This window comes from Notamacropus eugenii, chromosome 1, assembly GCF_028372415.1.
Source record: "Notamacropus eugenii isolate mMacEug1 chromosome 1, mMacEug1.pri_v2, whole genome shotgun sequence".
Lineage (NCBI taxonomy): Eukaryota > Metazoa > Chordata > Mammalia > Diprotodontia > Macropodidae > Notamacropus > Notamacropus eugenii.
In genome coordinates, this window is record NC_092872.1 from 86803112 (window position 1) to 86828582 (window position 25471).

Genomic DNA, 25471 nt, shown 5'->3' on the forward strand with positions numbered 1-25471 from the left:
GATCTATTAGCCTAAAGAACCTGTCAGAAAAGGAAATAAGATTAGTCTGTCATGACTTGTTCTTGTTGAAATCATTCAGGCCCTTTATTATTAATACTTCTTTTCTAGGCATTTGGCAAACCATCTCTTTAGTATTATGTTCCATAATTTTGCTGTGAATAGAAGTCAGACTTAGTGGAGTAGTATCTGCAGGCTCTGTCCTCTTCTCTCTTCTTCTTCTTCTTCTTCTTCTTCTTCTTCTTCTTCTTCTTCTCCTTCTTCTTATTCTCCTTCACTCTCTCTGTCTCTGTCTCTGTCTCTCTGTTTCTCTGTCTCTCTGTCTCTCTCTCTCTCTCTCTCTCTCTCTCTCTCTCTCTCTTTCTCTCTCTCTCTCTCTCTCTCTCTCTGTCTGTCTCTCAACACTGGAGCAGTTTTTCTTCCCCAACTCCATAGAATCTCTCCCATTCTCTGCAGTTTTTCAAGAATAACTGACAATGGCTCAAAAGTCCAGTCCACTGGTTTCCTCAGTATCACAGGATGTAGCTTGTCTGGGCAGAGTGATTCAAATTCATCAAGGACAGCTAAGTGTTCTCTTATTATATCCCCCTTTATTTTGAATATCAACTCTATTAGTCATATTTGTTCTGTCCTCCCCTGCCCAAAGATCCTTGCTCTTGGCAGAGAAAACAGAATCAAAATTATAATGGAAGAGCTTTGCCTTCTCTTCCACTATTCATTATCTTTGTTTAATTAATTCCTTGAAGTAGTCCTATCCCTTATTTATGCCTTCTCTTTTTTCTAGTATAAATACACACATACATACACATACACACACATACACACATACACACATACACACACACGCACACATCTCTTTTCATTGTTCTTAACTCCCCTGGCTATCCTTGATTCGTTCTGAACTTTAGACCTCTTAACTACATCCTCACAGGACCAAACATGCCTTGCTTTTATGAACATACTGATAGCTGAAGGAAGGAATGATTGAAGAAAACATTTATTAAATACTTAGTATGTACAAAACAATGTGCCAAGAAAATACAAACCAAAAACCTGAGAAGAGGATTCTGGAAAGATGGCAGAGTAGGTCAGAAAATTCCAAGCTCTCAAGATTTTCCCCCACAAAAGAGTTAAAATAGAACCTTAGGGCAAACAAAGTGGGGGGGGGAGGGAGGAAGGAAATAAGAATAGGGACACAACCAGGGTCTTCCTGGGGCAATTTGAGAAGATAGGAAGAAAAATCCCAGAAAGAGGTTTGGTAGCTTCAGGCAAATTTTCATTTTAACTACCAGTGGGAAGCCCTGGGGTTAGTTGGTTTGAGAGGCTATCTTGGCCCCAGACACAGGAACTTTCACCCCAGGATAGTGGGGAGGAGTTGGGCATTTGAGCCCAGAAAGATTCAGGGAAGCCTTATCACCAGATAAGGAACACCAGACCCAGCTATGCTGCAAAGAATGGCAAGGGAGCTAGAAGGATCCAGCATACACCAGGTGAGTGCAGAAAGAGTGGGGCAGAAAGTCTTTGGCTGTGGGCACTTAGAGGAGGTTGGAGGTTTGACTTTGGTTCCAAGCTAGAGGGGAGAACTGAAGATTTGGGGCAAGAGGCACCATTTTCCATACCCCAGGGCCAGAGGTAATGACAAAAGCTATTTTTTTTTTTTACTATTACCGCACACACAAAAAAATGCACAGGCAAAGGAGAAATAATCCAACCATTGAAAATTATTATGGGACTAGAGATGACCAGGTTCATCTTCAGAGGAGGATAATGAAGTAAAGAAATCCCCAAAGAGTAAAATGTCAAATGGTCACCTGACTAAAGAGAATTTATAGAAGAGCTTTAAAAAGACTTTAAAAATCAAATGACAGATATGGAAGAAAAATTAAAAAAAAAAGAATAATCCAAGAAAAATAAGAAGATTATGAAAGGAAAGTCAACAATTAACAAAGAAGATCAAGAATCTTAAGAAAGAAAATGACTCCTTGAAAATTAGAATTGGGCAAAGTGAAGCCAGAGAAATTAGAAGAGATCAAGAAATAATTAATCAAAGTATGAATAATGAAAAACTAAAAGAGAAAGTAAAACACTTTATAAGAAAAACAACAGAGAATAGATCAAGAAAAGAAAATATAAAAATAATCAGACTAACTGAAAGTGATGATCAAAACAAGAATCTTCATACAATAATTAAAGAAATAATTAAAGAAAACTGTGCTAAAGTATTAGAACAAGGGGGGAAAGGAAAAAATCCATCAATCACTACTTAAAAGAGATCCTATGAGGAAAACTCATAGGAATGTCACAGTCAAATTCTGAAACTCCTAGCTCAAGGATAAAATATCAAAAGCAACAAGAATAAAACAATTTAAATATGATGGAGCCACAATTAGAATTACACAAGACCTAGCTGCAGAGATATTAAAGGACTGCAAAGGTCTTAGAACGCAACAGAAATATCATACCCTGAAAAGCTAAGTATTATTTGGAATGAAAAAAAATGTACATTTGATAAATTCTCAGACTTTCAAGACTTTCTTAACAAAAATTCTGAACTTAATAGAAGATTTGACATATAAGATTCAAGAGAAATATAAGGTATACACCAAACACTGATTATAAGGGATTCATAAAGACAGACTATTTACCTTTATATATAAGTGTAAAATGTGTGTCTGAGACTCTTATTAATAATTGGGTAGCTCATAACAAAGACTGAGGTAAACCCAGCTATGGTAAAAAGTAGAACCATGTAGGAATAGCTAAAAAGAGTAATTATTTTATACAAATGAGGTGCAAGAGGAGGAACTGAAACAGAGGAATTAGATGGGGGAAGAGGGCTGATAGTTCTGGTAACCTACTTTCATTGGGAATGGGTTTAAGAGGGAACAATGCATATATATTTAGAAGAATATAAAAATCTAAATTCAGAGGAAATAAAATGGAAAGATGTAGGGAGTGGGGAGAGGACATGGGAAAGATCTTTAGAGGGGAGCGAGGAGGGAATAGGTAAAAGGTGGTACAGAAGGGTGTTTAGATTTATGGGAATAGGAGGATAGCAGAGCAATCCTTGGAGGAGGGTGGGCAAGTAACAGGAGGGCAAGGTAATGGGTAGAAGTTAAGTAGAGGAGGCAGGAGGGATAAGAAACAAGACATATACACAAACATAAAACCCAAAAATCAGATGTAGAACAGGTTTAGGAAAATATATGTCTATATATGTACTTATATATCTGTATGTACATGTATGTATCTATAGCTACAGAGAAACATATCTAAACTTACTTTCAAAGGTGGGGGAAGGGGAATAAAGAGCAAAGTAAAAAAGTGGACGCAGAGAACAAAAGAACTCACAAAGAAGCAAAGAAAAGATGGACAATTTTCAACACAAGTATTTATTATACAGGCTTTCTTGAAATGAAAATATATTGTTGCATAATCTGAATACTCTCTTATGTTCTGCTATGCACATGACATGCATATTAAGTATTTAAGTTCCAGTATTTAAGTTTATGATATGTTTTTGTTTCTTTTCTGTATTTTGTGTTTGTGTTCTGGCTTTGAGAATAAAATAAAATTTAAAAAAGAAAAGAAAAGCTGAGATAGTTTTTGCTCTCCAGGAATTCACATTCTAATTGGGAGAAACAATACATGTGGAAAAGTTTAGCTACGTAGAAAGTCCCATGATCCTTAGGGATCATCTTTGATGTCTTTTTTACCAATAAGATCATATCAATTTCTGTGGTTGAATCACTAAACAATGCCAGGGAGTTTGGTGGTAAGAATTTATTTTCTGAGTCTTTAGTAGTTGTGACAAGGGTTCTAGAACTTATAGAAGCAATTGTCAGCCTATACCTCCTCAGGAGCTCCTGCCAAGGATGAAGGCCTTTGGAGTGAATTATCTAGGAGCAGGGGAGAGGAAGGCACTGCCACTTCCAGAGGTCTTGAGTTTCCTGCCCTTCTGTAGCATTGGTGATGTTAAAGGAAGTTGGCCCCTTCCCAAAGTAATTGCTACCCACATTGATAGATGCAGGTCCTGGGCTGGAAGCAGGGATGGGGGCAGAGGAGGCAGGCACTGTATATTCCCATAGCCCTTGGATTCAAGAGCCTGGGCTTTTCTCATGTGATCAGAGAGGAGATAGAGGTCAAGGTGATGACAATGAACTTTTTTATATTGCTTACACACACACACACACACACACACACACACACACACACACCACTACACTTGCCCTTGATTCCTTCTTTGATACATATCTTTAAAAAATGTAAACTTGTTTATGAGTTTACTGAATATCCGCATCCATTTTTTTTCATTTTTTCTGCTTATCAGAATTGTTTCTCTTTACATATTCAAAGCTTTATTTTTAAGAACATCCCATCACTCTTGGGTTGAATGCATCCTGTAGAATTTGATTGTGTAAGATCCTACTGATTCTTTCTTTGTACCCTTTGAAGTCAGCTCTCTGAAGATTTAGTGCATGCCAGTCTCTGCCCAGCTTTCCTCTCTTCTATCACATTTTAACATGGAGTAGGTCACTTCTTTTTCAAAGATTCACATCATTTTCACACTGTCATTATTATATCATACTTTTATTCTCATCTAGTGATCTGTTTCTCAAACTCCTCATCTATTTTCTCTTTTTCTCCTCAGGTGGTCTATAATATACTCTAATAGCCATATCACTTTTGTTCTTCCCTCAGTGATCCTCACCCAAATGTTCTTAACCATACTTATGCACTCATTAGCATATAGACATCTGGGGGCATCTTGGGTTTTGTACCTTGTGAATTTCTAGGCATCTCTCCTGCTATTCTTTCCATATAATGATTGCTCTTTATGATATCTTGCTTGGTAGATATTCACAGACTATTCTCCCATACACATACCTTCCTTTTCAATTTGAAGCCCTTCTAATTACAATTTCAAGGCTCCAGACATAAATATATTCTTAGTAGCCCTTATTGGTGCGTTCCATTGTGGGATGGTGAGAGTTAGGCATTAACATATATTAAAGCTCTTCTCTATAAATCAAAATCTTATTCTCAAAACCAATATAAAGTGTGGTGGACAATATAAGAATATAGACTCATATGAGGATATCCAGGAACTAGAGGAAAGAGGCAGGGTGAAAAACATTTGGGTGAGGGTAGTGAGCTAAGAAACAAGCAATATTGGCAGACCACCTTGACAAAAGAAAAGATATGAATGATGAGTTTGGGAAACAAAACTGACACCAAGGAATGACAGGAGAAAAGGATGAGAAAAAATTCTGATACTTTGAAGCATGGAGGAAGAACAAATCATGTTAGATATCTTTCATCTTTCTCAGTAAAGAAGCAAATGAGGTCCTTTGCTGAGAAAGAGGGACATTGAGGTAAAGTGGAAGATATGGGGACAGTACAAGAGGTTTAAGGAATGTCAACAAAAGGCAATAGGTCATTTTAACTATCCACACATCTCCTAGAGCTCTTTCTCTGTCAAAAGTAGAGTAGCTGATAAATTCTTGACTTGTTTGGATCATAATTTAATTCCTCAACAAATAGAAAAGGGGATGAGGGAAAATGCTATTCTCCATCTAACTCTAACTCAAAAGGAGAAATGGATTTTGAAATATAAATTACAGGAACCTTGGAGAAAAGTGGGTACTGCCTTGTAGAAGAAAACTAGATATAGTCTATCATGTGCCCAAGATATAAAAGAGGTCATCTTAGAAAGTTCAAAGTCATGTTTAATATGAATGTATATGTAGAGGCTACATCAGATTTCATACTGTTTTAGGGAAGGGGGAAGATGGGGGGGAGAAAATTTAAAACTCAAAAGTTTGTGGAACTGAATGTTGGAAACTAAAAATAAATAAATAAAATTTTAAAATAAGAAAGTTCAGAGCAAGAATACATAAGACCCCATCACAAAAAATTCTGTACATGAAATTGACCCAAGAAGTATGGGGAACTTTCAAAAATTAAATTCTGGTAACATGGCAATACAGTTCTGGTAATTCTGGTAACAGTACTATAAGGAAAGCTGAATACTGAAGAATCAATGCTTTCAAATTGTGGTACTGGAGAAGACTTTTGAGAGTTCCTTGGACAGCAAGGAAATCAAACCAATCAATACTTAAAAGAAATTAACTCTGACTATTTATTGGAAGGACAAATACTGAAGTTGAAGCTTAAATACTTTGGTCACATAATGAGAAGCCAGGAGTCATTGGAAAAGACTTTGATGCTGGGAAAGATTGAAGGCAAAAGAAGAAAGGTACAGCAGAGGATAAGATGGATAGTCATGAAAGTAATGAACATGAACTTGAACAGTTTTCAGGAGATAGTAGAGGACAGAAGGACCTTGCATACATGGGGTCCTGAAGAGTCAAACATGACTGAACCACTGAACAGTAACAACACAAATTATTCCTTTAAGGAAGACAAAAGGAAGCCATATAAAAAAATTATGGACATACTGGGACATCATTGACCAACTTAGATCTTTAAAACACATACACACGCACATGCACGCACACACACATACACACACACACACACACACACACACACAGAAAGACTATGGAAGAAGAGGCAGATAACCAAGGATGTCTTCTAAAAAGTCTTGTAAGTCCTGTAAGAACAGTGTTAGAAGCACTTATATGCAGAAATACTAATGCTAAGTTCAGAAAAAGGATTTGTCTGGATTTTGTTTGCTTTTTGTTTTTGTTTTTTAGCTGTGTTGAGGGTAAAAAAATAAAAGAAATAATTAGAACTCCCTCATGAATAGGTCCTTAGAATTTACCCAAAGTTCAAGGGTTTTGTATATTAATATCTACTCAAAGCCCTCAACAATGTGTTTACTTTTACAAAGCCAGAGAATGCACTATTTAAAAGCAAAAGGCTAAAGCAGTATAACAAGCTAAGTAACAAGATAATAGCATCCTATGCACATGTAGGATATACCCTGTCCCAGATTTCTACACCAGCTGTAGGAAATGGCACATACCCAGAGAATATGTATGACTAGGGGACAAGCGAAAGGTATACAAAGTAGGGAAACATGGCCAGGGAACACATATGGGTAGCATACCTCAAGTACCACAGCATCTCCAAAATCTCCAGTTTTCTCTGATGATATCATGATGTTACTTTGTCCTGAGTGTCAGGTTGTTTCCTATCACATCATCTCTCCACTCTACTGCCTGCTGCTGGTCTAAAGATTACTGAGTAGTTCTCTACAAACATTTCCAGGTCTTAAGTTAATCAACTTCTTCAGGGTCATCTATTACTTTCTGGGGTCATCTGTGTTTGTGCAGAAAGCTTCTCTGAAGAAGGAGGCATAAAGTTGTTTGAGTTTTGTTTTTTGGGGTTTTTTCCCCTTTAAATATATAGCCTAGAGCTATGAATCAGCATATTCAGATAGGTAACCACAAAATTTAGAAAAAGCCCCAGGCTAAGATTAACCCTATTCTTTGAATGTTGATTCATTGGAGGTCCCTGGTCTAAGTCAATGAACTGACTCCAGGTTAGAAAATTCTTTTTTAATTCCTCCCAAATTTCTGTTTGTTAGTCTGTGTCCCCACAACCCCAGTTGAAGACACTCTACACACAGAACCCTCAGGAAGTTGGAGGTGGGATTGTTGGAGCAACAAGACTTCCCTAAACTCCCACAGCGGTCCTAGTTGGTCATAAAACTAAATCTAGGGATGCGAACCAAAGAGCTAGTGATCTCTGCCTTTGTTGTACATCCCGACCTTTATTAAACACTGTTGCTATTGCTTTTTTCAGTTGTGTTCAATTCTTATTGACTCCACTGTCCGTGGAGTTTTCTTGGCAAAAATACTGGAGTTGTTTGCCATTTCCTCCTCCTGCAATAAGTAGTTTAGGGGCAGCCTTCTGTGGCATTGTTTGCCTCTTCAGAAAGGGCTTTTAGGCAAACATTGACTTTCCCTGTGAGATCCTTAAGAGGCCTTAGGTTAGGAAATGAAGGGAAAGTGTTAGACATACCTGCCCTCAGTAGGATCACTTGCCATTAATGAGCATTCATCAACATAAAAGTGTTGGCCTGTTTACAAAGGAAGGGTGGTCAGCCTGTACAAAGACATAATGGTGGGAGATGAAATATCATATTCAAGGAATAGTAGCTGGTTTAAAGTATTGCTAAGGTCCCTTCCAACACCCTGTTCTTTTAATGCTATATATACTAGGTCCCAGTCAGCTAAACTAATGAACTATCAGTAATTTTCCTTCTCTCCTTAGGAAAAGGTGACATTGCTTAGATCTGTGGCCATTGTTCCAGATGAAAAAAGCTCTGCATGACCTTGGGTCTAAAGGGGTCTCTACCACACAGGCCTTCCTGGTGATTTGAGATTAGTATAGATGAGAGACAACAATAGACTCTGTCCTCTGTCCTCTGAATGATGGAAGGATGCAAACACATTAAGCTGCTTCTCCCCATGCTCTCCCTGCAGACCTACCGCACTGCTTCTGCACTCTGGGTTGGGTTCCTCTCTGCAGCATTCTCACATTTTGGTACTTTTCCTTCAGCAGTGTGGAGCTGGTTCTCCATTCCTGTCATGTGCCCCCTGAAAATTGTTCAATTGTACGCTTACCATTTCCTTGCTTAGCCTTCAAGGAGAGTACTGAAGCTTGTAATGTGTCAGTTTGAAGTGGAAATTCCTCTAGCAAACTCTTCTAGGGGGCCAGTGTAGGAAATAGAATGGTCCAAAGGAAAGAGTGCGGGGTTTGGAGTTAAACAACCTGGATTCGAATCCTGGCATTGCCACTAGATAGAATGCCATGTTCAAGGTTACTTGTATGACCTTGAAAAGTCACTTAACTGCTCTATACCTCAGTTACCTCATCTATAAAGTGAGAGGATTGGACTAGATGATATCTAAGGTCTCTTCTAAATGCATATATGTATATGTACATATATATGTGTGTACATACACATAAATATACAAACCTGTGGGTGTGGGTATGCATGGGTGGGTGTGCATACATGCATAAATATATATACATATATACATATACACGTGTGTGTGTGTGTGTGTGTGTGTGTAAAATTTTGTGGTTCTACAGAGGCCAAGTACCATAATGGATGAAGAGAGAGTCTTGAAGCCAGGAAGTCTTCAGTTCCAATACTGCCTCTAGCGTATACTGGTTATGTAACAGTAGACAAGTCTCAGTGTTGCAGGCCAGGGTATCAAACTTGGGGCTGAGGTAAAACTCCATGAGTGAATTAAAATTAGATTAAAATGTAATTAGAAAATATTTAATAAAATAAATAAAAATACTATACCATACAGATAATATTAATTTGTGGTTTTCTGAGTCGATATGTGGTCCACAGGGATGTTTCTATTTAAATTTGACACCACTACTCTAGGCAGCTCTTAGAGACTATCAATTACCTGCATTGGTAGAGGGAGTTACCACTCCTGGGAATTCCCTAGACCAGTGAAATCACAGGTCCAGTCCTTAAGTATGTGATTCTCTAAGATTTCTACCCTTCCCCAAAACTATATAACACCCCCAGAATGAAAGGGACAAATACAAAAGTTGGAACAAGATAGTTTTTGTCCTAATCTCTTGGATTTGAAAGTCAAACCACTTTCTAGTGGCAAAGGCTGTCATTGATAAGGAAATCCTGGAGCATTATAGTTGAAAGAAGCTTTAGAAACCATCCAGCCTTTTTTTATCCAGAATATCAGGGTTAGACGGGCTCCTAGAGACCATGCCACTCCTTTATTTCACAGATGAGATGCAGAGACCTCTGAAGGTGATGTCTCTTGCCCACAATCACACAGAGTTATTGTCAGAGCCAGAGCCTGAAGCTGAGAGAAAAAACAAAACAAAACAAAAAAACCTTTGGATTTGCTATTAGGATATCATTGATGACCTTTGGGGGAAAGATACCAGTTGAATTGGTGAGGTCAGAAAACAGATTACAAAGGCTTGAGGAGTAACTGAGCAAAGAAGGTCAGTGAATATAAATTCATTCAATAAGTTTGACAAAGGAGGAAAAGAGGAAAACTAGTACAAAGGGTAGCAAGGCCAAGCTCAGACTATTTTTTTTAGACAGAAGAGAAAGAACCAGCAGGGAGAGGGAGAAGGAAGAGAGAGAGATCATGAAAGAGGGAGGAAGAGAGAGGGGAGAGAAAGAAGATAGGGAGTGAAAAGAAAATGGACAGGGAAAGGGCGAGGGAAGGAGAGAGATGAGTGAGAGAAAGACCGAGGCAGGTAGGAGAAAGAAACAGAAAGACTGAGGTAGAGAGACAGAGAAAGGGGAAAAGGGGAGATAGTGAGAGGAGAAAAAAAAGACAGAGACTGATTGATTGAGTAAGGGTTCAGAGGAAGTAGAGGATGATGGAATCAAAAGCCAAAGGACCCAGATAATGGGGTTATATGTGACCTAACATACACATTTTTCTATTGTCTCTCATCTCTATGCCTTTGCCCTGTCTCCTGTGTGTAGAATGCCATCCTTCTTACCTCTGCATCACAGAATCTTGTATTTCCTTCAAAATTCAGCTCAAATGCCATCTTTCTTCTAGAAGCCTTTCCTTAATCTCCCAAATGCCAGGACTCTTCCTTCCTAGGTTATTTATTTGTCTTGTGTTTCTCTTCCATGAGAAACAGAATGATAAAGAGAATGATCTTGGAACTAGGGAAACCTAAAACTAGGAGACTCCTCTGATATACACTGGCTGTGTCATGACCCTGGGCAAAATCTCACATTATGCACATTCTTATAATTATACATATCGTCTTCTCCAAAAGAACGTATGCTCCTTGAGGACAGGGATTGTTTCGGTTTTGTCATTTTATTCCCTGCACCTAACAAAGTGCCTGGGACATTAGAGGCACTTAATAAATACTTGGTGACTTATTGATTGATTGAGTCCAGCTGCCTATGCACAGCTCATAATCTATGGCACAGCAGAGATAACAAGTCAGTAAATAAGAAACCAATGCCCGAATGGAGGTCTCCTGATTCCCAAGCTACTATTTTTCCAGTTACACCATAGGACCACTGATTCCCCCAGCACAAGAGAAAGAAACAAGGATAGGTAAAGACAAAGATGTTCTGAAGTATAGTAGGGATAAGCAGAAAATCCATGTCAAATGACATCAACGTTTGTCAATGAAGTGGGAAGAAAGGTCATCTTCTAAGAGGGACGGGTCAGGGGGACACTTAGGAGTAAGGGGAAAGTTCAAAGAATGTAATATTCATCAACAAAATAGACAAACACCATTTGTTCACTCATTCATTCAACTGTGTACAAAGTACTATTCCATGTGGATATCTAATTCTAACGTAGCTGGTCAAATATATGGTGAGACCCTGAAACATCTAAATAGTGCCCAACACCTCCAAAACCTAGATATCTAGGTGGCACAGTGGGTAGAGTGATGGACCTGGAGTCAGGAAGACCTGAGTTCAAATTCAACCTCAGTCCCTAACTAACTGTGTGACCCTGGAAATGTCCATTAAACTGTCTCAGTTTCCTCAATTGTAAAATGGAAACAATAATAGTACCTGCCTCCCAGGGTTGTGGCAAGAATCAAACCAGATATTTGCAAGGCACTTCATAAAAGTAAAAGCACTACATGAATGCTAGCAATGATGATAATGAGGAGGAGGAGGATGCTGATGCTGATGATGCTACATAGCCTTTCTACTCTTCTACTTCATCTTCAGTGCCAGGAAATGCCAGTCAGACTGATGCGATTTTGGTCACCTTCCACTTGGCATTCCTGTGCCCTTCTCTCTTTTAGATTCCTAGGTACCTTGGTACCTGACTTCCTCAGGTGGTACCCTGTGTTCTGGACTTTTTTCACCATCCTCTCTATGTGGAAACCTGATCTGATAGAGCTGATCTGGTAAAAATGATTTAGATCAAAATAATGGGGGGGGGGGGGGCGTGTTTGAGTAGGAAACCAGGTCTTAATTCAATAGAATAAGTATCTATTAGTGAAATTTCCTACACTATGGCAAGTAAATCGGGAAATCTTGTGGTCAATGAAGCCCTTTATGTCAACCTGCAAAGCTAATTGCCAATTCCTTCAACACATAAGGCCAGCTCTGGTTCCATGTACAACAAGTTCTGGTGGCTGGTCACTCCACTCCTCTGAAATGACAGCATTTCTCCTTCAGTTTCAAGTGGTTTGCTTTATGGTTTCTGCTCAACGCTTCATGGGATGCTTGCTCTCTCCACTCTATCACTGTCTTTTATGTAAGGGCTTGGATCCCTGCAAAGGCAGATGCTATTATGAAGCTCATTGTTGTTTTACTTTCCTCCTTAGCCAGGGACATCAGTAGAGGATGTTTCCCTCTCAACATAGTTGCTTTTCACTTTGGAGATCCAGGTGATAAATATTTTTCCATCCATTCTTCATTCTCTCATTGTCCCTCTAAATAAATTCAATCATCTCCTTGCTTTTATCCTTTGAGGTTGTCAGTACCCAATTCCAATTTGCTTTTCCCTGAAGAAGTGGTTTCTGTTTCTACCTGTTACTTTCAGACCTTGTAGCTCTTTCCCCATTGGTAAATTATAAAAGAGGAATGTGCAAAAAATGATATTAACTTTGTTCCTTATATTTGAAAGAGACAAATCAAGTCAGTTCTAGTCTCCAATACTGCTTTTCTTCCTGTTCTCATGAGAGTTACTCCATGTAAAGAATGAACAAGGAGCCTTATTAAAAGAGATATCTCTAGAATCCTAGGATTTAGAACCAGAAGGGATCTTAAAGATCATCAAGTTTAACCCTTTCATTTTTCAAAGGAAGAAACTGAGGTCCTGAGAGGTTGAATTTCCCAGGCAGACAATAAAATTAGCAAAGCTGAAATTCAAACTCAGGTCTTCACACTCCAAATCTAATCCTCTTCCCACTGAATTTCAAATATACATCCCACTTTTTTTAAATGGCCTCTATCTGGATTAATGAATTGACGCAGTTTTGCTGAAAATTCTTGATTACCTATATGTTCCTATTAATAATACTATAAAATAGCATTTCATTCACATCCTGAACACATATACATATGGCAAGACCTTGACCACACGGCAGTATCTGGCAGGGTACCATTTCCTTAAGGGTACCTGGGTTCTTGTTGGGAGTCATATAGCCAGTTACATATAGGCAGTCGCTAATGAGGTAGAAAGGAAAACACTCAGTAGTCTGAGGATTAAACTGTGTTGGAGGTTACTCAGACGTTTTCAGGACATTGTAGAGCTACAAAAGGTGGGGCAGGAAGACATCTTTTTGCATAAATTAGGAGAGGAAGAGTAGAGGAAGATGCATTTAGGATTCTCTAAAAAAGTGGTCTCCAAACTATTCTAAATTATATATTATATATATATATACATACATATATATATACATACATATATAAAGAGAGAGAGAGAGAGAGTGACTCCTAACTCTATACACCTTTATTACATTGTTCCCCATGCCTGGAATGCTTTCCCCTTACCATCTCCACCTCCTACTTTGCCTGCTTTTCTTTGTCCTTTCCAGTTTCAGATAGAACCAGAATCCAAGATACGGTGTGTTAGCCAGCCAACCTGGTAAAGAAACCCAGAGAGGCCAGAATTCTTGGGACTCAAGTCAGAATGAGAACATTGGACTTGGAAATTGGGATTGTAATCACCTTCCCTTCCCCAGAGAAGGAGATAGTGCAAAGTGTGTGTGGCGGGTTGGGGGAGTGCAGAAATTAAGCTCCATGTGTTAGGGAGTATGCCTGCATATTTGTTCAGAAAATTTGGTAGTAGATATAGCTTTGTAAAAATCTGACTGTTAGTGACTAAATAGAACTGAAGTCCAGAAGACCAGAACATCATTGCTAGAGGCTAGAGACATTTGCAAAGAGCAGAGACAACTTCAACCTCTTCGAGGTTACCAGAACCACGGGAGTTGGGGGGAAATCTAACCTATCTGGCCTTCAGACAATGAAGGCTAAGGTGATCAGTGTTACAAATGTAAGATAAAAACTGAAATGATAAAGCCCAACCTCAGTCCTTCTGAGCCTTTCTTTGGTTTCCAATAGCTCATCCACATTGATTCCGCATATTCATGTGTCAATCACCTCAGTATGTCCTTCTGTGTGGGCCCTTAAAAGATTCACCTCCATGCTCAGATCTTCCAGTTTTGAAAGAAATGAGTGGCTGAATTTACTCAGTTACATTCAGAACAATCCGTCCTACCAAGTTTGCCTTTCATGAAAATTTAAGCTACAAAGAGATCGTTCACTTTTCGAAGAAATGATTCCCAAGTGAATATTTGTTGCCAACTCATAAAACCAAGGTCCACTATGTGTTGGAAATGAACTGCTGGTTAAAGGATTATATAAGACGTTATGTTTTTTGCTCTTCCTATTTTTTTTTTTTTGCAACATGGCTAAAATGGAAATGTGTTTTACATAATTTCACATGTATAATCGATATATCAGTTGCCTCCTCAATGGGTGGGGAAGAGAGAGAGTACAGAACTCAATCTTTTAAAAATGACTCAAAAATTTATTTCTTTTTTTTAAAAGTGTTATATGAGAACTGGATTTAGATTTATGGACCACAATGCGTAATTTAGAAATGACATACTCTTGACCAGGGACAATGTTCACCCTATGAAGACAAGTGAAAATGTGTCTCCCTAGAGTCTTGCAAATCTAAAGACCTTTAAACTGAAAGGAAAGTGAAAGAGAAATCTACTTTTACCAAACCAGACATTATTAGAACTTTACTACAATGTAGGAAGACTGGAAGTGCAGTCAGAGGCAGGTAGATGCCAGAATAGAGTGCACCAAAGTAGAGAGAAGTACTTACCTTTCCAGCCATTGCACGTTACTTCCTTGCATGCAGTCTGCTCCAGTCAAACTGACCTTCTTTGCAATTCCTCCTGCATGTTTCATCTCTCATCTCTGCACCTTTGCATGAACTATCCCCTTCCACCACCAGCAGCACCACCACTACCTCATGCTCATGCCTCACTCTCCTCAATTACATTGTCTAATTTTTACTTTATATATTTTTCATCTCCTTAAATGTGTAAATGTTGTTTCCCTTAATAGAATATAATTTCCTTGAGGGTAGGAACTGTTTCTGCTTTGTCTTTGTATCCTAGCACCCAAAATAGTGCCTGTCATAAAGTAGGAGCTTAATAAATGCTGATTGCTTAGGGAAAATAGAAAAGACTCGGCATTGGAGGAAAGAGAAGACTAAGCATTTCTATAATGTCTGCTGTTTGCCAGGTATGATGCTAAGCATTTTATACAAATATTGTTTCATTTAACCTCAGCAGCTAGGTGGTGCAGTGCATGGAGCATCAGACTTAAAGTGAGGAAGACCTAGTGCAAATCCGGACTGAGACATTTATTGTAACCCGGTGCAAGTCACTTAATGTTGGTTTGCCTCAGTTTCCTCAACCTTAAATGCAGATAATAATAATAATAATAATAGCACTTGCTTCTCCAGGTTGTAATAAGGATCAAGTGAAATAATCATCGTCCAATGCTTGCCATAGTGCCTAGAAGGTAGTAAGTGCTACGTAAATACTTTTGTTCAGATGTCTCAGTTGTATCCCATCTGGGGTTTCCTTGCAAAGATACTGGAGTGGTGAGTCATTTCCTTCTCCAGCTCACTTTACATATGGGGAAACAGAGTGAAGTGACTTGCCCAGGTCACATAGCTAGTAAGTGTCTGAGGCCAGATTTGAACTTAGAAAGATTAGTCTTGCTGACTTCAGGCCTAGCATTTTATACACTGCACCACTTAGTAGCCCATAAAAATGTCAGCTGTTTTTATTATTGATCCTTCCAACAACCTAGGGATGTAGGTGCTACTGCTATCCCCATATTTCAGTTGAGTAGCCTCTGGGGAAAGCAAAAGTTAAGTGACTTGCCCAGGGTCATTGATAATAGTGTCTGAGGATGAATTTGAATTCAGGTCTTCCTCACTCCAAGCCCAGTGCTCTATTTGGTGCGCCACTGGCATAGAGGTAAGAGGTACTTACACAGCAGCTCAGAATATCCTTCTTTCTGGACCAAGGTTATGTGGCCAAAGCAACTGCAGTTACTCAGGAAATTGGCCATTCTGGGTGTTTCAGACACAGAAATCTTCTTGGCTTTCAATTCATTCCAACAACCATTTTTGAGCATGTCCCACAGTATATGGGACACAGTATGTGGAAGACACTCTGCCTTGACAAAAGACAAAAATAAAATAGCTTCTGCTCTCAAAGAACTTGCATTCTGTTCTTTCTTTAAAGCTGAATTGAGTTTCCATTGGTCAGAGAACACTGACATCATTGTCAGATAACACGCATCATCATTGCAGGGTTAGTCCCAGAGCCCTAGTACTTTCGGTCATTTGTGAAATTTCATGAGTTTATGTTTCCTGTTGCCTACTTGGCTGGTTGTTGTCCTTCATCTTTGAAGAGGACCAAAATGACATCACCACAATAAAGTGAAGTTTCATTGTGTCTGACTGTGGCTGATTAGGCCGATATGAGCTTGGAATGCTCTCCCACAGGTTGGGCACAGATAGTCTGTGTGAATATTTGGGGTGGATACTCCAAATTTGTGCATCCTATGTTTACTTTGTGCTCTCTCAATTCTCCTTTGCTCATAGAGCGCAGTACCCTTTCTGATGTGGGCACGCCATGCTGAGCACTTCTGTTTCAACGTCCCCCATGTCTCACAATCAAACCCAAAGTTCTTGAGAGAGAACTTTAGAGTGTCCTTGTATGGTTACCTACATAGGTAAGGAAAGACACCAAGAATATATTAATGTAAAAACCTCTGGTTAAGATAGTTAAAGGGCACTAGAGAATTTCCTTAGGAATCCAGTAAATATACATGATTCCAGAAACTCAATAAAGACTCCAGAGCTCTGAGACCTGGAGCACTTAACCAGATAAAGTGATGGGTTTTTTCCTCTTTCAGATGACTTAGGAATCCTTTTCCTTTCTTGTTCACTTACTGACAAAGTCCTGGCTCTCCACGTTGAGCCATGCTTCCAAAGAAGTAGCATATACTCTTCCAAAGTCTTCCTTGGGTAACTGAACCACTTATCTTACTTTCGATAATTTTCCATTCACTTCTTGCATTCAGGGCCTTCAAGAGTTGAGTGTTGCCCCAATTCAAGTCTTCCATCTTTTCTTTTCTGACCTTTATTCAGGGCCATTACTGGTTAAAAGAAAAAAAATAATTCCTTGTTTTTGTTCTTGTTTTTGCTCTTGGTTTTTTGTTTGTTTGTTTGCTTTGGTCTTTGAGGTTTTTTGTTGTTGCTGTTTTTACAATCTGCACTGGCATCATACACTTTAAGAATACACATACTGCATTTTCAAAGTCCCAACCACAGAATGTCATTACCATGTAAATGACCCAGAAGAGGAAAGCAACAAAGCTCATTTCCAAGAAAAGACTGTATAAGGGAAAAATAATTTTATTCTGAGAAGGGATCTGGGTCTTGCATCTTAGGTTCAGAGTGCCTTTCTTGTCTTGGCATTTGAGGACAGCCAAGGTGGTTTCAGCAACAGAAGACAGTCAAAGAAAATGAGCCAGACAAAGTTCGAGTAGAGGTTACCGACCGGCTTATTAAGCTAATTCCAAATCGATTCCAAGAACCAGGAGAAGGGGGAAAAATGACAGGGATGGAGTCCTCTAAAAGTGTTGAGCAGAGATCAAGAACAATAATTTTATCTCCACATAATGATAGTTTGAATTGGTTGTACCTAATTTAAATAATCTTGATTGCATCGTTATTTTTAATTGTGATTAGTGGTTCTAATGTGCTAATAAATAACCCTAGAGACAAGGGACAACCTTGCCTGGTCCCTCTGACAGTTTGGAATTGCAAATACATTATGAAACCATTCTCTTGACAGGGGCACCATTAGCGTGACAAGCCAGCTGGATTTGAAAGAACATTTATGTTAACATTCTTAAATGTAAAACTTAGAAGACACACTTTTCCCCTGTGGGGTCAAGTAATTCTCTCCCAAGCAAAGAGGAAGCATTACAAGTTGGAATCAAGAGTTTTTATACTTTTCTTTTGTTGAGCTTTCGGGTTTAAAGAAATCAGACTTTATCTTTAGTGAAACATCTTGAAGTGACAATTGGATTTTTTTTTCTAAGTAGTTAATAAGATTGTCAATCACTTGGGGAGGGCAGTAGTTTTTGATCCAGAGATGGATTTGTTGATGTAGGTGATGGGAGATTTTTGCAAGCATGAGGACTAGATATGTGGGTGAGATATCCTCTCTGGGGCTGACAAATGTCAGGTACTATAGGAGGGCTGTGATTTCAGTGCCATTGGGACTGCAGTCCGGAAGACCTGAGTTCAACTCTGTTCTCAGATACTTACTGGCTGTGTCACCCTGGACAAGTTACGCAATGTCTTTTTGCCTCGGTTTTCTCAACTATAAAATGGGGATATTAACAGTACCTAGCTTGTATGGTTGTTGTGAGGGTAAATTGAAATACTTGTATTATAGTGCCTGGCATTATACACCTACATTCCATGCCCTACTCTTTCATGTATGTCATTGATGCAGCATGGTAAGGTGGAGACAGCAGTAGCTCTGCATCAGAACTCCGAATTCAAATCCCACTTCTGATGCTTCCTAACTTTATGACCTTGGGCATTTCTCTTTAAACTACCTGGACCTCAGTTTCCTCATCTGTAAAATGGTAGGATTGTACTAGATGGCCCCTGAGGTCCTTTGGAGCATTATATATACAGTATTATGTTGTGATAGAGAATGACTTTATGGAGGCAGTGTGATACATGAACAGTATTGCCTATTTAGAATCAGGTAGACTTTGTTTCAAAGTGTGCTACTTCGTATCTTCATCCCTCTCCTGGATGTATCGCTGATTCATCTTAACAGAGGTTTCTTTGCCAAGTCATAGAAAGCTTTTCACTCCATTGCTCCCTAGAGCATCCTAGGGCTGAAATCTCACCTTCTGATGTTCCTCCCAGAATATTCAATAGACAAGGAGGCCCATTCCTCTCCCTGCTACGTTGTTGGCTCATCTCCACAGGACTTTCCTAGCATACCCCTGTAACTTCTCTTCTCCAGCCACCCTATCAGTTTAGTTCCCTTTTCAGTTCAACTTACATTAGAGAGTAAGTTCCCTGAGGGCTTTCTTTCTGACCTTTTTTGTATTTTCAGGACTTACTACAGTGTTGGGAATGTTATAAGCACTTTAAAAGTGCTTGTTAACTGACTGACTGAGACTATCTGTGTGACACCAGGCCCTGTTTCCTCCTTTTTAATATGGGATAATAACAATTGTAAAACATATCTACTTCTTAGGAGTGTTATTAAGGCTCAAATGAGATAATTCAAGTAAAGCGCAATTTAAATGCCAAATATTATTGATGTCAAAGGATACTTTTAAAGTGGTTTTGAAATTCAGGGTGACTTTTCCTTCCCCAAAACTTTCATGCTTCAATTCTCCTAGTTGCAGAGGAACTGAAATATATAACGAGAGGAGTTCTTTAGAAAATGTTGAGGAAGTCAGAGCAATCATAAGAAAAATGATAAAGTATTTTATCTCAAAACTAGCAATGACCTGTCTGGATCATGGAGCTGGTCTCATCTATAGCTCTAATGTTTGGTGGTTCTGGGTATTTTTTTTCCTTAGGGGAGAAATGGGAAAGGAAGGAGGGGAATATAGGAAGCTGACATGTCCCTCTTGCTGTGTTACTCTTATGGAACCCATTTAGATAATGTTACATGGTAGAAAGATCACTAGACTGGATACCTGAGTTTCAGCCTTGGTTCTGTCATGAACAAGCTATATGACCTCAGGCAAGTTATTTAACCTCTCTAGGCCTCAGTTTCCTCATCTATAAAATGAAAAGATTGAACTAGCTGATCTCTAAGGACCCTTCTGACTCCCAGATTCTATGAGTCTATGATTGTGCTACAGTTGGGGCCAATGAGCTTCACTGAACAGTAATTGAAGTGTTCTCAAGCAAGATTCAATCTCTGTGCTCTCTCAAATGTCAAACCATCCCATTACAGATATGCCTTTCATCCCGTCTTGTTCTATCCCCCAAATAGAGTCCTGCACACCTCCTTGCCTTGTGATGAATCAGGAAGGACCTTCTGTCCCTCATTCACAAGGAGGTCATTTGGGGGTCCCACAGCACTGATGAAAGTTCTGTTTCTAACAGAGAAACTTAGGTCTGCTCTAAGGAGCAGATGCCCTCTGATAACGTGACTTTTACTGTTATTTCTTGGACCTGAATATAAAGCAGGGTATTGAAAGCCAGTATTTGGGGGCAGAGATTCTAATAAATGAAATGTTGGGAACTCATGGACTTGGAATCCAGAGACTTGGGTATGAATCCTAGAGTTGCTACCTATCATCTGTATGACCTTGGGCAAGTACTGTGTCTTCATTGCTTAGCATAATATTTAGGCATCGTTCTTATCTTTTTTCTCTATCAACCTCAGTTTCCCCATCTGTAAAAGAAAAGAATTGTACTATCTACTTCACGGGATTATTGTGAGCAGAGAACTTTGCAATACTTAAAGCACTATATGGGTTTGTATGGTTTTTAAAATTATTATTATAGTAACTGAACCTGTGGTTCCTCTATCAATGAAGTCCGGCACCTTCTTTGCAATTCATAGTCTTAGAGGGTTGCCTAAAGAAATGAGAGGTCAAATGGCTTCCCGGGATCATATAACAAGTATGGGTCAGAGACAGAATTTGGGGGGTTTTTGAGGGGGAAAGGCAAGGCAGTTGGGTTAAGTGACTTGCCCAAGGTCACACAACTAGTCATTGTCAAGTGTCTGAGGACAGAGTTGAACTTAGGTGCTTTATTCACTAGAGGCAGAATCTGAATCCAATTCTTCCTGACTTCAAAGTCAGTTCTCTCTCCACTAAGCCACACTGCCTATTACATTCCTAATCAATGATAATATTGCAAAGCTATAGTCGATGGCTAAGGAGGATCCTCTAAATGATTATTAAGCAGGTGAAGGTGAATTCAATTTAATTCAACATTTATCTAATGCTTCCTGTATATGAGGCACTGTGCTAAACACTGGAGTTACAAAGATTTTAATGAAACAGTTCCTAAACTCAATGAATTTATTTAAATTCTATTGCAGGTGGGGAGTGGGAGAGAACAAATTATATCCCTGTACCCTGGGATATCTTGGTATGTCCCTTAGCTATTAATGCTTAACACTGTCCTGACACTTCTTAGGGTACCCTGTGTAAGGTGTGAATACATACATATAGACAAGATAAACCAAAAACAATTTCATCAGGAGAAGAGCCTGATAACTGAGGGCATCAGGAGAGGTTTCCCATGGGAGGTAATAGTTGAGCTGAGCCTTAAAGGGAACTAAGAATTCTAAGTGAAGGTGAAGAAAGAGACGGGATAGGGAACAGAGACAAAAAATGTAATGTCATAGGTAGAGAAAATCAAGGAAAAATAAAGAAAATCAAAGCCAATTTGTCTAGAATGAGGAATGTGTAGTTGGGGGTTACAAGGAACAGAGGAAGAAGTGATATGTAATCAGCCTGAAAATGTGAAATCCAGAATGTAAAAGGCTTTAAATGTCAAAAAGAAAAGCTGTATTTTATCTTAGAGACAAGTAAGAAGCTTCTTGATTTGGACAGTGAAATGGTCAGAGCTGTACTTTAGGATTATCAGTTATGTAGCTGTTGGCAAGTGAGATTGGAAAGTAGAGAGAGTAGATACGGGGAAACAAGTTAGAAGGCCATTGCAAGAGTCAAGGCAAGAGGTGATGAGAGCCTGAATCAGAGTGACTGTGGTATGAGTTTAAAGAAGGACACAGATCTAAGAGTTGCCATGAAGGCAGAATTAACAAGACTTGGCAATCTGCTTAATAGGATACAGGAAAAGAGAGTGAAAAGCTGAGGATGACTCTCCAACTTGCAAACTTGAGTGACTGGAAAAATGGTAGTGCTCTAGATAAAAGTAGAGAAGTTGAGAAATGGGCATGTTTATTGGGAAATGATGTTTTTCACATGTTGAGTTTGAAATGCTAATGGGATTCCTAGGTAGAGATGTCCACCAATCAATTGCAGGTGTAGGACCAGAGCTCAGGAGAGTGATGAGGGGTAGAGGTATAGATGGAGAGTCATCTACATGAAGATAACCCTTGAACCCAAAGATGCTAATGAGGTCACCAAGAGACATTGGCCATAGAAAAAGGAAGATCCAAGGTAGATCCTCACGTAGAAGACAAATGGACAATGACCTTGCAAAGGAGACTTACAAAAAAGTGGTCAGATGGGGAAAGAATCTTGAGAGAGTAATGTCACAAAACCCAGAGAGGACAGAATTTTTAGAAGTAAGAGATGATCAAGAATGTTAGGTGCTACAGAGATGTCAAAAAATAGATCTGAGAAGAAGATGGTTAGATTTAACAATAGAGATCATGAGTGACCTTGGAAAGAAAAGCATCATTCAAATAATGGAGAAAAAAATTGCAAGAGGTAGAAAAGTGAGTGAGAATTGAGAAGGAGGAAGAAATAAGTGTAGACAACTGTTTGTAGGAATTTGGCTGTGAAAGGAAAGGGAGATAAATATAGATAAATTCATAACAAATTTGTGAAATGATAGGGTCAAGTGAAGAATTTTTAAGGAAAAGGACTTTATACTAAGACATTCATCTATCCCTACTTTTAGCACCCCACAGATCCCTGGGAATCTCACAAGTTGGTCCCACCATCCCCAATGAGTGAACCAACCTCCCAGCCCATGTCATTTTCTGCTCCATTTCAAATTTCTCTGCCCTGAGGAGCTTCCCTTAGTGCCTAGGGTTTCCTCACTCTGGAATGTCCATTGACCCCTGCAGCCTTCTCCTTTGGACCGTACTTCTGTCATGGAAGATATTTTACCACTGGGGAATTGTTTTGGGGGAGGGTGCTCCAGTTTAGGGAGGAGCCTGGGATGACCCCATTCTCCTGGCTCTGCTTCTGATTTTCTGGACTTTGGCACCATGCCCTCTTGTGATACCTTCTTCCTCCCACCACCTGCTTTTCAGTTCCCTTTTGTACCTTATCTTCTTCTATTTCAATGTAAGCTCCTAGAAGGGAGAGACTATCTTTCTTTTTGCTTGTATTTAAATTCCCAGTGGTGTATGGGGTGTTTGAAGAGGACTAGAACCTCTGGAAGAAGGGCTTAATGAGTGCTTTTCAGGGTTGCTCATTCACCTTTGGTATCCACCTGACACCCAACTGTCATCCAACTGGCTCATAGAAGCTGTAGCATGTACAGTGGCCACTCTCTGGTAAGTAGTTTGGGCAGACAGGCTAAACTAGATTGAAGGTGACCAACATACCTCAAACCTGTCTGTAAATTGGGGTGTCTACCCCAAGCATGGAAAGACTTTCTCCAGAAGAATGGGTAGACGAGAACAATTTTGTTCCAACAGTCATGAAGGTAATTGAAGCACGTGCTGTGAAGTGCTTAGAGCTTAGTCAGACATTGAAAATGCCAAGATCATCCACTGCATCCCAAGACATCCATGATCATCAGTGTTTGTCATGATGCTGGACTTCAATGACTCTGGAAGAGAGCATGAGGCTGAGACTTCGTGCAACTCTGCCTCACTTGAATCCAATTCATGTGCAAGTCAAGACATCACTCTGTGATATCATTGATCCTCTTGACAAAGGAAGGACAAACAATAACCATTTCAATTTCCACACAGCACAGTGCCTGGCACATGGTAAGTACTTAATAAATGTTTGTTGTTTGCCTGATGGGGCTTATTCTTTTGGTAACCTCCTCCTTGATGAGAAAGTAATGTGTATTTTTTGCATCTGTGTATTCGAGGGGGTGAGAAGTAATTTATAATACTCAATCAATACTGAGATCTTAGCTACCCAAAGTGTTCCAAGATAATACTATATTACCCTAACATAATTCAATTACAGAAGTATAAGGAAGATCATTAGAGAATGTCAGTGTTAGTGGGGAGAAATATTGAGGGAACTCTTTACTGAACCCTCAAAAGACCATTATAATGGTGCCTCTTTATTTTGCATGACAACTAGGATAGCCCCATGACAGAATCCAGGAGCTGAAAGGGACCTCAGAATCTATTTAGTCCATTTTCCGATTGGTAACTTCTACCTATTATTCCTAATCCTGCTCTCTGAGACCAAGCAAAATAAGTCTTAAGCATAAAAGTCCTTCAGATAACTGAAAACAGCTTTCATTTCTTGCCCCAAACAAGTAATCTCATATCCATATTAATACTGTCCAGTATTTTTTAACCATTTCTCTTATGGTTGAGATCATAAAATCTCAAGATACTTCACTATTCTGCTTGTGGGCATCAGGAATTATTCCTCTTTGGCATTCTTAAAGCATCTTTGAGATACCTCCCAAAGTCAACCCCTTATAACTTTCCAGAAGAATGGATAAAAAACAGCATTCCCTTTTTATTCAAAGTCTTCTCCATTTGAAATTAGTAACATATATATATGTATACACACATATGCACATACACATATGTATTATTATTGTTTGGTTTTGCAACATCTTTTTTACTAAATATATATCTCTTTCCCCACTCCATGCCCATCAAACCACATCTTGTGACAAAGACAAAAAAAAATTTTTTTAAATTTCCACACAACAAATAAATCAATTGAATCTGACAGAATACGCTTCATTCCGTGTGCATAGTCTCTTACCTCTACAAGGAAGGGAAGGAGATGCATTTTTCTCCTCTTATATTCAAGTCTCAGTCAGTCTTGAAAAAAAAATTAGGAGAAAAACCAATTAGTTACCTGGAGAACAAAATCTAATTGTATTTAGGTTGTAGGTTCCAAGATGAATCTCAAACCCTTCAGTGTTTTCTATTAGCATAAACCAAATGGGCAACTTGGAGAGTCTGTGGAGTTTAACGTTATTCAGTAGATTCTCCCAGGGCTAATGGGTGACAAGGAATCTTAGCCAGATTTTGCCAATGCCCAGAGGAACTTGCTTCTAAGTCAGAAGGGAATGCACTGGAAACTCAGGGCAATATACTTCTTATGTTGACAGAAAGATGATTAATTAAAACTGTTCTTTGTTCCTCATGTTCAGAGCTTTTAATATATGAAGTCCTTGAGATTTCAGCAACAAATTCCCCAGAAGTAAATTTACCAATCAGTCAGACAATCAACAAGTAGGGAAGGGAAAAGGAAGGGAATACATATTAAGCATCTATTACATACCAAGCCCTGGGCTAAGCACTTTCTGTCTTCTTTGATCCTCATTCCAACCCTGGGAAATAGGTACTATTATTATGGTCATTTTACAATTATAGAAACTGAGGCAGACAGAGAGACTTGCCCAGTGCCTTACAACCAGCAAGTTTCCGAGGCTGAAGATGAACTCAAATCTTCCTGACTCCAGGCCATCCTGGATTCATCCATTTTCTATTGTGAAAAAAAAAACTACACCACTTTTATTTTCTCTAGAAATATTGA